The sequence below is a fragment of the Siphateles boraxobius genome, unplaced genomic scaffold (assembly GCF_051911475.1).
Source record: "Siphateles boraxobius isolate OS27281-9 unplaced genomic scaffold, OSU_SipBor_1 12, whole genome shotgun sequence".
Taxonomy (NCBI): domain Eukaryota; kingdom Metazoa; phylum Chordata; class Actinopteri; order Cypriniformes; family Leuciscidae; genus Siphateles; species Siphateles boraxobius.
This window is the reverse complement of record NW_027508722.1, coordinates 32,374,921-32,386,331: the sequence shown is the minus strand read 5'-3', so window position 1 is coordinate 32,386,331 and position 11,411 is coordinate 32,374,921.

Here is an 11,411-nt window from a genome sequence, read left to right as displayed (position 1 = left end):
GGTATATCATGATAAATCATCCTATAACATGGTAAATCATGGTAAACTGGTAAATCATGCTAGAATCATATTAAATCATACTGGAATGTGTTCAATTGTGGTAAACTATGCTAGAACAGGGTAAATCATGGTGAATTATACTGGAACTTGGTATATCATGGTATACTATGGTAAATCATGCTAGATTCATAGTAATTCATACTGGAGCATGGTAAATCATGCTAAAACATGGTCTATTCCATCTATGATGTCAGTGGTTAAATGCTTGCTACATAAAACTTAATGGCCCTCATTTATCAAAAGTGCGTACACCAAATTTCCAGCGTACACCTGGCGTACACCCAAAACCACGGTGACTTTGATATTTATCAATATGGACATTGGCATACGGCACGATCAAATTCTACGCCAGGTCAGGAGGTGGTGTACATGTACGCACGTTTTGAGTTAGTGCGGAAATGCGCAGAAAAACAATTCCTAACACCACAAAACGCACTGACAAACTAAAAGATATGAGGAGCTCTTTTCCAAAATGCGATACACGCCATTTTTAAAAATAAATTTGTATTTTATTTCTATTAATAAACTAGTGTTGTGTCTGCAAAGATGAAATTGATGATCACCATCTCCGTAGTGAACGCGTCTATAGAGACAGTAGCCTATTTCTTTTCGTTTATAATTGTTTCGTTTAAAGACATTTCAAGCTTTCTTTATAGATATATTTCTCATGTCTGTGAGTAATATACTGAGTTTCGGTTAATTTGTGAAGAGATGCGCTCCAGTTCACGTGCAATGCAAGGGACCGCGCCCGCGCCTCCATGTCATGACTCATGATTATATTGTCTGCTATTTGCTTCTTATTTATTAAATCCAGGCAATTGGTTGATGAAAAAAAGATTAAAATTAAGATACAATTTATACAAAACGAAATTCACTTTAAAGAAAGGCTTTCTACAAAACAAAACTTAATTAAGTGGCCAAAATCATGTCTGAGCATGTCTCCCGATATACTGTGCATCCTATCTTAGCCTATGTTCACTTTTCATAATCAACATAGATGGGGAAAAAATAACATTATTATTTTTTAACAAATATGAAACTAAGTGCACTTAGTTAATGGCTACAACTCATAGCCTAATAGTAGGCCTGAATATTGTTATCATTACTTTTTTCAAGTTCGGCACGAATTACTATTAGCCTAAATGTGTTACTAAATGATTTGAATGTATTTTTAACATTGTTGTATTTAAGGAATGTATTTGTGTGTTATTTTTAAATTATTTGTTTTATGTGGTGGACAATATTGGAACGTGACATTGGAAATATTTATTTTATTTTTACTATTTAATTTATTTTACTATGTATTTTGTTTGGCTTTTATTTATTTCATGCAGTTGCACTTCTTTAATTTATATTAATTTATAGTATGAGTCCCTGATTATATGTTGCATGTTCTCTTCTTGTTGTTTTTGTTGTTGTTTTTTTAGACAAAAAATGGATGGATTTATAGCGTTTTGAAAAAAAAAATACAATTAACTTTGAATTTATCATCAACAATACTGTTGTTTGATTTAATAATAATTTTTCATGATGGTGATGGTCTCGATCTCCAGAGAAGTGTCTCCTCTTTGCCGTCTTCCGTGTGTCCATGGCGTAAAATGAGGGTGTGGGGGAAGCGGATACTTGAATATATAGGGGCGTATTATTCTAATGACGATCGTTTTCAGCCGCGGCATTTATCAAGGGCAGGTATTGCGTACACCTGGATTTCAAAGGTACGCACAGCTTCATAAATCAGGCGGTGAGAGGAGTGTAAGCATAATCTTACGCCAACATATACGCCCGTTTCTACGCAAGAATGATAAATGAGGGCCAATGTCTTTTGATGCTCGTGTGGTTAAAAATCTTAAATGCCTTAACTGCTTGAACACCGCTAAATGCTGCTTGCAGCTTTAATTATACTTGTAATTGAATCACAAAATGTTTCTACTGAATCTTCTACCACTGAATCTTTATTTTCTTCACAATGCTTACTAAAATAATTCCAATCTGCCTTCTCATACAACAATTTATTTTGCAGTAAACATTCTGGATTATTATCTACATTTATTTTACAAATAATTGAAAAATGATCACTTCCAACTGTGTTCTCACTATTTACTTTCCATTCACATAATTCAGCCATACCATTTGATATTAATGTTAAATCTATACTTGATACAGAATTTTCTATTATATTATGTTCCTTCTCCTGTGTTTAAACATACTAATGATCTATCATCCATGATCTGTTCTATATTTCCCCATTATAATCTATACTTTTACTCCCCCATAGTCAATTATGAGCATTAAAATCACCACACCATAATTCCTTTTTCTCTTTCTTAATCTTTTCAAACAACTTTATTGATATCTTCTTACATGATTATACAAATTATATATTACAATTGATTCTTCCCTAAAATATATTTCAACCACAACACATTCCATATCTTTAACCTCACATAATTCCCTATATATTGTTGCAACATAGCAGTGACATTAATTGCCTTAACAATAAAGCCTAGAAAGTTCTCTTTAGTCATTATTAAAGTATTTTCTTTAATAGCACACTGTTGTTCTGATTTCTTAGTTTTCTCCATTCTTATGTTCCTTGAGTCTTGGTTGAGATTATCCCTCATCTCTTCCCTCCTGTCCAGACCTTCACTGCATCCGCATAAGTGAGTTTATGCTCTGTCTTGTATTTTTGTACTTCTCTAGCTTTAATTTGTACCTCACATCCTCCATATGCTGCACTGTGAGCACCTCCACAGTTGCAGCATTTTAATCCATTCACCTCTGTGCATTTATCATAATCATGCTCACCTCCGCATTTTGTACATCTTACCTTCCCCCGACACACTGAACATTTCGTACAGTTTGCTCTCTTACAATTTCTTGATTTTCTTTTGTCTTTTTTTTGGTATTATCCTGGATTGATTACGTCATATCTTCATATCCTCTTGATCCTTAGATTTCTTACGTTTTAAATTTTTTTTCTTTTCACTTTTTCCCAAATATACCTCCGTAAATTCTTGCCTATCCTCCACTATCGATTCTTCAGAATCCTCCTCCATGACTGCACAACAGCCATCCAAAACTATCAGTATTGTCAGTCATTAACAAACTATGAAATACAAAACTAACGCCGACCCTCGCTGTCCTCCACTTCCGCATCCAAAAAAAAAACACCCCGACCATCCACAAGCTCAGCTACCTGTTCACCTTGCTTTTATTAAAAGTGCAATCATGATAATGATTAACCAACCGGTATCTGACACAGCGGAATCCATGGGGAAATTGTTCCCATTCTCCACCAGGGGGAGTAATGGAGGAAAATACCCAATTTGCTACATTAACTTAATAAAAACCAAATGCATTGTGTTTGCATCAAATTGCATCAAAAGTTAAATTTGTCTGTAAAGAGTGTGCCCAACAGGTAGAAGAATTAAGACTGATTGGAGTTATATTAGAAAGTAGGCTGAAATGGTCAAAACAGATAGAAAATATTCTAACAGGTATGGGAAGAGGTTTGTCTGTTATTAAGAGATGTGTAAACTGTTTACCACAACACTGTATTTCTAAAATTGTGCAAACAATGGTTCTTGCTTAGATTATTGCCCAGGGGTGTGGTCGAGTGCATCAAGTAAAGACAAAAAACTGAACTAATTGAAAAATTACAATTAGTCCAGAACAGAGTGACACAACTCACTTTAAACTGTAATAGAAGGGCTAATATAATAAGAATGCACTTGTGAAGGATTGTCTCTCTGCTTTGTTTTATAAGAAATATTTCTGTCTAGAGTTCCTAATGTCCTGTACTCTCAACTTTTGTAGTACTAGTCATAATAATTTTAACACCAGGCATGCATAAAAGGGATGTTTTTTATTTCCTCTTTCGAAAACCACCGCAAAACAACGGACTGTAATTTATAGAGGAATGAAAATATGGAATGATTTACTATTGATATCATATTTGTTTTAACAAGAAAAAATAGTTTAAAAAAAAGTATTTAAAGGAACATTTAATGGCACAATATTCCACTGTCACTTCCGGTGCTTGAGCGGGTGCAACTGAATGAACTTCATAATTCCCGCTGTTTTTTTCTCCGCAGAGGAAAAATGGGTGGGGTTGTATGACGTTCGATCCTGGAAGGTGTGTTAAGGGCTGGGTTTATGGCAGCGCTGCGGGGCTACTGGCCCGGCAGTGGAAATGCAAGGCCGAGGCCAGTGGCCCCGGCTCGGCTCGCTGTTAGCCCTGGCCCGGCCCTGGCCCGACAGTGGAAACGCGGCTATTGACATTACTTTTTATTGTTGTTGATTAAATGTAGTTTTGTATTTTTTACTTGTTGGGACCTCAGGAAGAGTTACCACTTCCTAGATAGAGGTTAATGGGGATCCAATAAACAAATACTCGCAGATCATAGATGGAAAAGACCATTTACAGCCAACAGAGGCAGTTTACTAAGGAAAAATATGGTGTCTTGCCTGATCTGCACCACTTTTATTAGGTGTCCTCAAAGTGTGCCCATACATATGTGTTGTAATATAGTAATTTGCCAATAGGTGTCACTGTTGTATTGTGCCGTCTAGTGTGCTGCTACAGTTCTATTGTTTTTCTTCTTCTTCGCTGCTTTTCTATCTCATTGGTTTTAATAAAAAGCACATGAAACTTCAATAGGTTATGGGCCCAGATCTTCCCTAAAGCAAAGAAGAGGTACTTTTACACAGGTTATTTGTGTGTGAAATAGACAGTGTTCTGGAACTCACAATGGAGGATAAACTGTTTATTTAAAAGCTGAGTGGCCAGAGAACTGGGCAACGTGGAAATTTCAAATGGAACATTTGATGAAAGCTAAAGGACTATGGGGCATGGTGATGGAGACTGACAACGTGAAGGAGCAAACGCCTCAGTTGTACCTGATAACAAGCTGTAAGACCCCTACGGAAGTGTGGAACACACTAAAAGGACATTTTGAGAGAGACACTCTTTCTAACAAGCTGTTTCTGAAAAAAAAAAAATACTTCAGATGTGAAATGAAGGAAGGAGAAAACCTAACTGAACATTTTGAAACGATTTTGAAACGAATGAAGGAGTTAACTGACCAGCTAGGGGCAATAGGTGCAGTGATTGAAGTGGACCAGATTGTAACACTCTTGGGTAGCTTGCCTCCAAGCTATGCTCAGTGGCGGATTTAGCAAATTGGGGGCCCAAAGCGAAGGTAGGTATGGGGCCCCCCCATCCCTTCTTTAAAAGAGAACAAAAAAAATGTACCGACTAAAAGCTAATCCACGGGGAAGTAAAGGTTGGAGAGGAGAAAAAAAACCTTCCCATTTAAAGCCTGCATACATTTCTTTACTCCAAAATGAAGATGGAAAGGAGAGAACACACAAAGTGTAGCACTACACAAACTAATAGTCATGATGGAACACAACAAAGAATACGGTTTCAGATAACACCTGTCTGTGCCAAAATGCCAGGAAAACCAGCACGGTTTATTCTTTTGTTAAGATCAAATTAATATCAATATAACCAGCAAGACAGGTAGTTATGGTAAACCCCCACAAACATACATTTAGCCTACTTAGCAAAACATCACAAACAGCAACACAGCAAATATATATATATATAAAGTATACATTTAATTATTTTACATCATTTATAAATGTTTATTTATTTGCTTACATTTTTCATGTTAATGTAAATGAAAAATATGATACAACAGGCTTTTGGTGGCTTTAATCTGTCAATTATCCATAAATTGCATATATGAACAATAAAAACCTGATCTATGAAATATGCTTGCATACCTGATGAATGAAACACAAATGATATTTAAAACACACACACACACATGCACACAATTTATATATACAAGTATGTTATATTACTGTATAGTTTTGGAGAAAAGGCAAACTCACCCCACACATCAAAGTGCATTCTATCACTTACACCATGTCCCATTTTCAAACACTCATAAAAAGTGTTCCTTCATAGGTTTGCCCATTCTAACATTTGATTAATGTTCAGAGTGACTCTGACTATTACTGTAATTATTGTCAAGTAATTTTACTGTAAAGTTTTGGAGAAAAGTAAAGGCAAACTCACCCCAATCATCAAAAGTGCATTCTATCACTTACACCATGTCACATGTTCAAATGCTCATAAAAACTGTTCCTTCGTAGGTTTGCTCATTTGTTCATTGGATTCCTGTTCAGAGTGACCCTGACTATTACTTTAATTATTTTCAGGTAATTTTACTGTATAGTTTTGGAGAAAAGTAAAGGCAAACACCCCAATCATCAAAAGTGCATTCTATCACTTACACCATGTCACATGTTCAAACACTCATAAAAAAGTGTTCCTTCATAGGTTTGCTCATTTTTTCATTGGATTCCTGTTCAGAGTGACCCTGGCTATTACTGTAACTATTTTCAAGTAATTTTACTGTATAGTTTTGGAGAAAAGTAAAGGCAATAACCCCAATCATCAAACTGCATTCTAGCCTTTACACCATGTCTTATGTTCAAACACTCATAAAAAGTGTTCCTTCTTAGGTTTGCTCATTTACTCATTGGATTCCTGTTCAGAGGTACCCTGACTATTACTGTAATTATTTTCAAGTAATTTTACTGTATAGTTTTGGAGAAAAGTAAAGGTAAACTCACCCAAATCATCAAACTGCATTCTAGCACTTACACCATGTCCCATGTTCAAACACTCATAAAAAGTGTTCCTTCATAGGTTTGCCCATTCTTTCAATATATTCCTGTTCAGAGTGACTCTTAATATTACTGTAATTATTTTCAAGTCATTTCACTGTATAGTTTTGGAGAAAAGTAAAGGCAAACTCACCCCAATCATCAAACTGCATTCTAGCACTTACACCATGTCTCATGTTCAAACACTCATAAAAAGTGTTCCTTCTTAGGTTTGCTCATTTCTTCATTTGGACTCCTGTTCAGAGAGATTCTGACTATTACTGTAATTATTTTCAGGTAATTTTACTGTATAGTTTTGGAGAAAAGTACAGGCAAACTCAACACCATCCATCAAAGTGCATTCTATCACTTACACCATGTCCCATTTTCAAACACTCATGAAAAGTGTTCCTTCACAGGTTTCCTCATTCTTTCATTTGATTACAGGCCAGAGTGATCCTGACTATTACTGTATTTATTATCAAGTCATTTTACTGTATAGTTTTGGAGAAAAGTAAAGGCAAACTCACCCCAATCATCAGAGTGCATTCTATCAGTTACACCATGTCACATGTTCAAACACTCATAAAAAGTGTTCCTCCATAGGTTTGCTCATTCTCTCATTTGATTACTGTATTACTGTAATTATTTTCAAGTCATTATACTGTATAGTTTTGGAGAAAAGAAAAGACCAATTCACCCCGAACATCAAAGTGATTTTCCTTTAGAGGTTTGCTCATTCTTTCAATGCATTCTTGTTCAGAGTGACCCTGACTATTTTTTTTTTACTGTTTCAATTTTCATTTCACTGTAACATTGTTAAACACTTATTGTGCAAATATACCATGCTTATTTTTTATTTCATAATTACCATGTGTAATTTTAACTTACAGTATTTAATGTACAGTTGTGGACAAAATTACATGGAAATACATCATATACACAATGTCTTCTTGTATTTTACGTATTATTGTCATTTTAACGACAATCTGTTTCAGGCATACATTCAATCCATTTCTGAAATGGAACTTCAAAATCAAAAGTGCAGCAATCATTTGGACTGGAGGAAAGGGACCCTGGCTCAAAATCAGTGTCATCACTACTGCCACTTGTTTCATGATCACTTTAATGAGTAAACCCTAAAGCAGTCCAGATATTGTGTCTGTTTAATTTAACAAAAGTGTATAGAGCCTTTGCAGTGATCTTGTTGTCTAGCTGTTTACTAAGCTCTGTCCAGATGCTCTGATTAAGAGTAGCTAAGTTGCCATTTGGACTATAGCCTCTTTTGATGAACACAGGACTGTGAAAATGGAATCCCTGTCGCCTGCTGGTTTCTTGGGCATCTGGCATAAGCACAACATAATTACCCTCAATTATCCTGACTCCAAAAAATATCATGTACAGCATAAATTTGTTTTAATATATTACTGTATTGGTCTGAATATAAGAATAATAGGATAATATAATATAGTAATGATAATGTAGATGGATAATATATCATATATTAGGACCAATATGGTAATGTTGACACCTAGATTGTCAGTATTGAACCGAAAACTCATTGCTAACACTAATATCACTAATTTAGCTATGAAATGTTAAATACAGTTGCACATGTGACCCATGGTCGTTTTTTAATACTAAGGGGCAAATTTCTGCAACTGTAATCAGCATTTCATAGCTAAATTAGTAATATAAGTGAGGTTTCTGTTCAATAACAAGTAACAAGCTCTCTTGAATGTTGTACAATTATTCTTGAAGCTACTAATATTGTAACTGACAGTTTTAAAACAATGTATACTTACATTGGCCAGAAATTTGGATTAGTAACGACTTTTGTAGTTTGATTTATATCGACCTTTTCTCCAACAACTCTACAGCATTTTATACAAGAGCATTCTTGAACAGAAGTGTCACGTGCCCCTAGTTGTGGCAGTGAAGTGTAGCAGATGAGACTCGTAAAAATAAATTACAATCAGAAGAGACTGAAGTGAAGATAATTGTTTATTGAACAAATTATGTAATGACAGAACGTCTTCGTCAATTCTACTTTAAAAGTGTGCTCACCTCGAGGATAGTTTCGCTGTTCTCTTGGCCTCTTGGGGGCTTAGTGACCTCAGAATGACCAACTAATATTATTTTAATATCTAAAAAACTGAAGCAGCTCAAACAAAACCTTTTACAGCACAAACCAGCACAAACGGAGCACAAACGAACGAGACTGTTTTGGGTGAATTTGGAGCATTTGGGGGGCTGGTGACGTCATCAACAATAATTGAATGTCTAATATTTTAAAACCCGACACAATACAAACAGAAATTTTACCGGCACAAACGAAGCACAAACGAACGAGACTATTTTGGGTGAATTTGGAGCATGTGGGGGGCTCAGTGACCTCAGAATGACCACCTAATATTATTTTAATATCTAAAAAACTGAAGCAGCTCAAACAAAACCTTTTACAGCACAAACCAGCACAAACGGAGCACAAACGATTGCGTCTATTTTGGGTGAATTTGGAGCATATGTGGGGGCTGGTGACGTCATCGTCTATAATTCAATTTCTGATATTTTAAAACCCAACGCAGCACAAACGAAAATTGTACTGGCACAAACCAGCACAAACGAAGCACAAACAAACGAGCATATTTTGGGTGAATTTGGAGCATGAGGGGGGGCTGAGTGACCTCAGAATGACCTAAAAATATTATTTGAATATCTAAAAAACCGAAACAGCACAAACAAAACTTTTTACAGCACAAACGGAGCACAAACGATTGAGCGTAGTTTGACGACGTTTTGCGTTGGGTGGGGGGCCAACTTCACGCAGGTGTGAAACCTAGGTCTGTCAAAATGAAAGTGAGCCAATAAGTGGTCTTCTAATGCCCTCTGCTGGCCATTATACTTATTAATAAAAAGTTTTCGCAGGTGCTTTTGCACACTCATATGTAGACATATGCTTGCACACACACACACACACACACACACACACACACACACACAAATGTTGTTGGTGTTTTTTTCAATGCTGTTGGGATGTGTCATTATGAAAATATACTTTAATTGTCTATAAGCATTTCACATATTTCTTTGTGAAGCTAGACGAGGACGGGACCTTTCAAACTAGCTATCCCACAAGAATCTAGGTGGTCTAGGTAGGGAGTTACAGCTGTTCCAAGCCGGAGGTCTCACGGATTTATATATATATATATATATATATATATATATATATATATATATATATATATATATATATATGCAATATAGTTTTAAACATATATTAATGCAAATACTTTTCTTCGTTCATATGTGCAAAAAATTGAAATTAATTAAATGGTACCACAGAGACATTCTTCAATATGCAAACGATTGAACTTGAATAAATTAATTGATTGTTAATGTTACTTATTTTCATATGCATTGTTTTAAAAAAACATTGTATTATTCTGGCAATAAAATACAGTTTTGTTTTCTATGACTTGGTTTGATTCCATGTATTTTTAATGGCACATTTTTCATATTAACTAATAAAAATGCTTAAACACATTTTGTTATAGCTATAGATATTTGAAATCAGTGGTAGGTAAAAAAAATGATTATCACAGATTTCCCATTTAAAACGCAAATTTTAGTTTTCATTTTAATCATATAATTTTATTGAAAAAAATGTCTCAAATTTCCATGTTTACTCAATAATGCATGCTTACACAAACACACACACACACACACACACACACACACACACACACACACACACACACACACACACACACACACACACACACACACACACACACCACACACACACACACACACACACACACACACTATATCAAACACATTCTCACACACATACACACGAAGTAGACAACATGGGAACAGTTTAGTGGTATACATTTATTTGTATTAACATTATTTTTTCTTTAAATAAAGATGTTATCTTACAGCAGTGTTGAATGTGTGATGCAGATTTTTATATATTTAATTTATCTATTCTAAAACACAATACACCGGATCATGATAGCTGTAATATGTCTGTAGAACTCCTGCTCTGACGTTTGATTGTGCGCCGCTTATGAACACAGGATCTAGAAGAGTGTTTTTTTCTGTTGTCCCAGTGCTGATTAGCTGTGTGTATCCTTTATCTTCAAACAAATTGAGAATAGGTTTGTTGCAATGAGAAAGCTGATCTTCATTGAAGTCGCCACAAACGATTAGAGGCCTCAAATCAATCATCTCCAGAGATGTCAAGAGGGCGTTCAGATGTGCTAAAAACTCCGCCAAATTATAACTTGGTGGTCTGTAGATAACGGCAAGAAGTGCTTGTTTGGGGGCTTCGATCTTCAAAACCAAATATTCCAAGTCAGTAACATTCTGTATATACAACAGAGGACAAACCTGAAAGCTGTTCTTCACATAAATGGCCACTCCACCACCATTCTTGTTTGCCAAATGTGCATAGTTTGTGTAGGATGCATGCCTGTTGCGTTTGTACATGGTGTATCCATCCAGATGTAGATGTGCAGGAACAGCTGAGCCTGACAGGTGTGTTTCAGTGAGGCACAAAACATCAGCCAAGAGAAGCTCATGGTGGCATTTTAAATCCTCCATATGACACTCCAGTCCCTTTGTGTTATGATGAATGATTTTAAGAGCTGAATTCAGGTTGG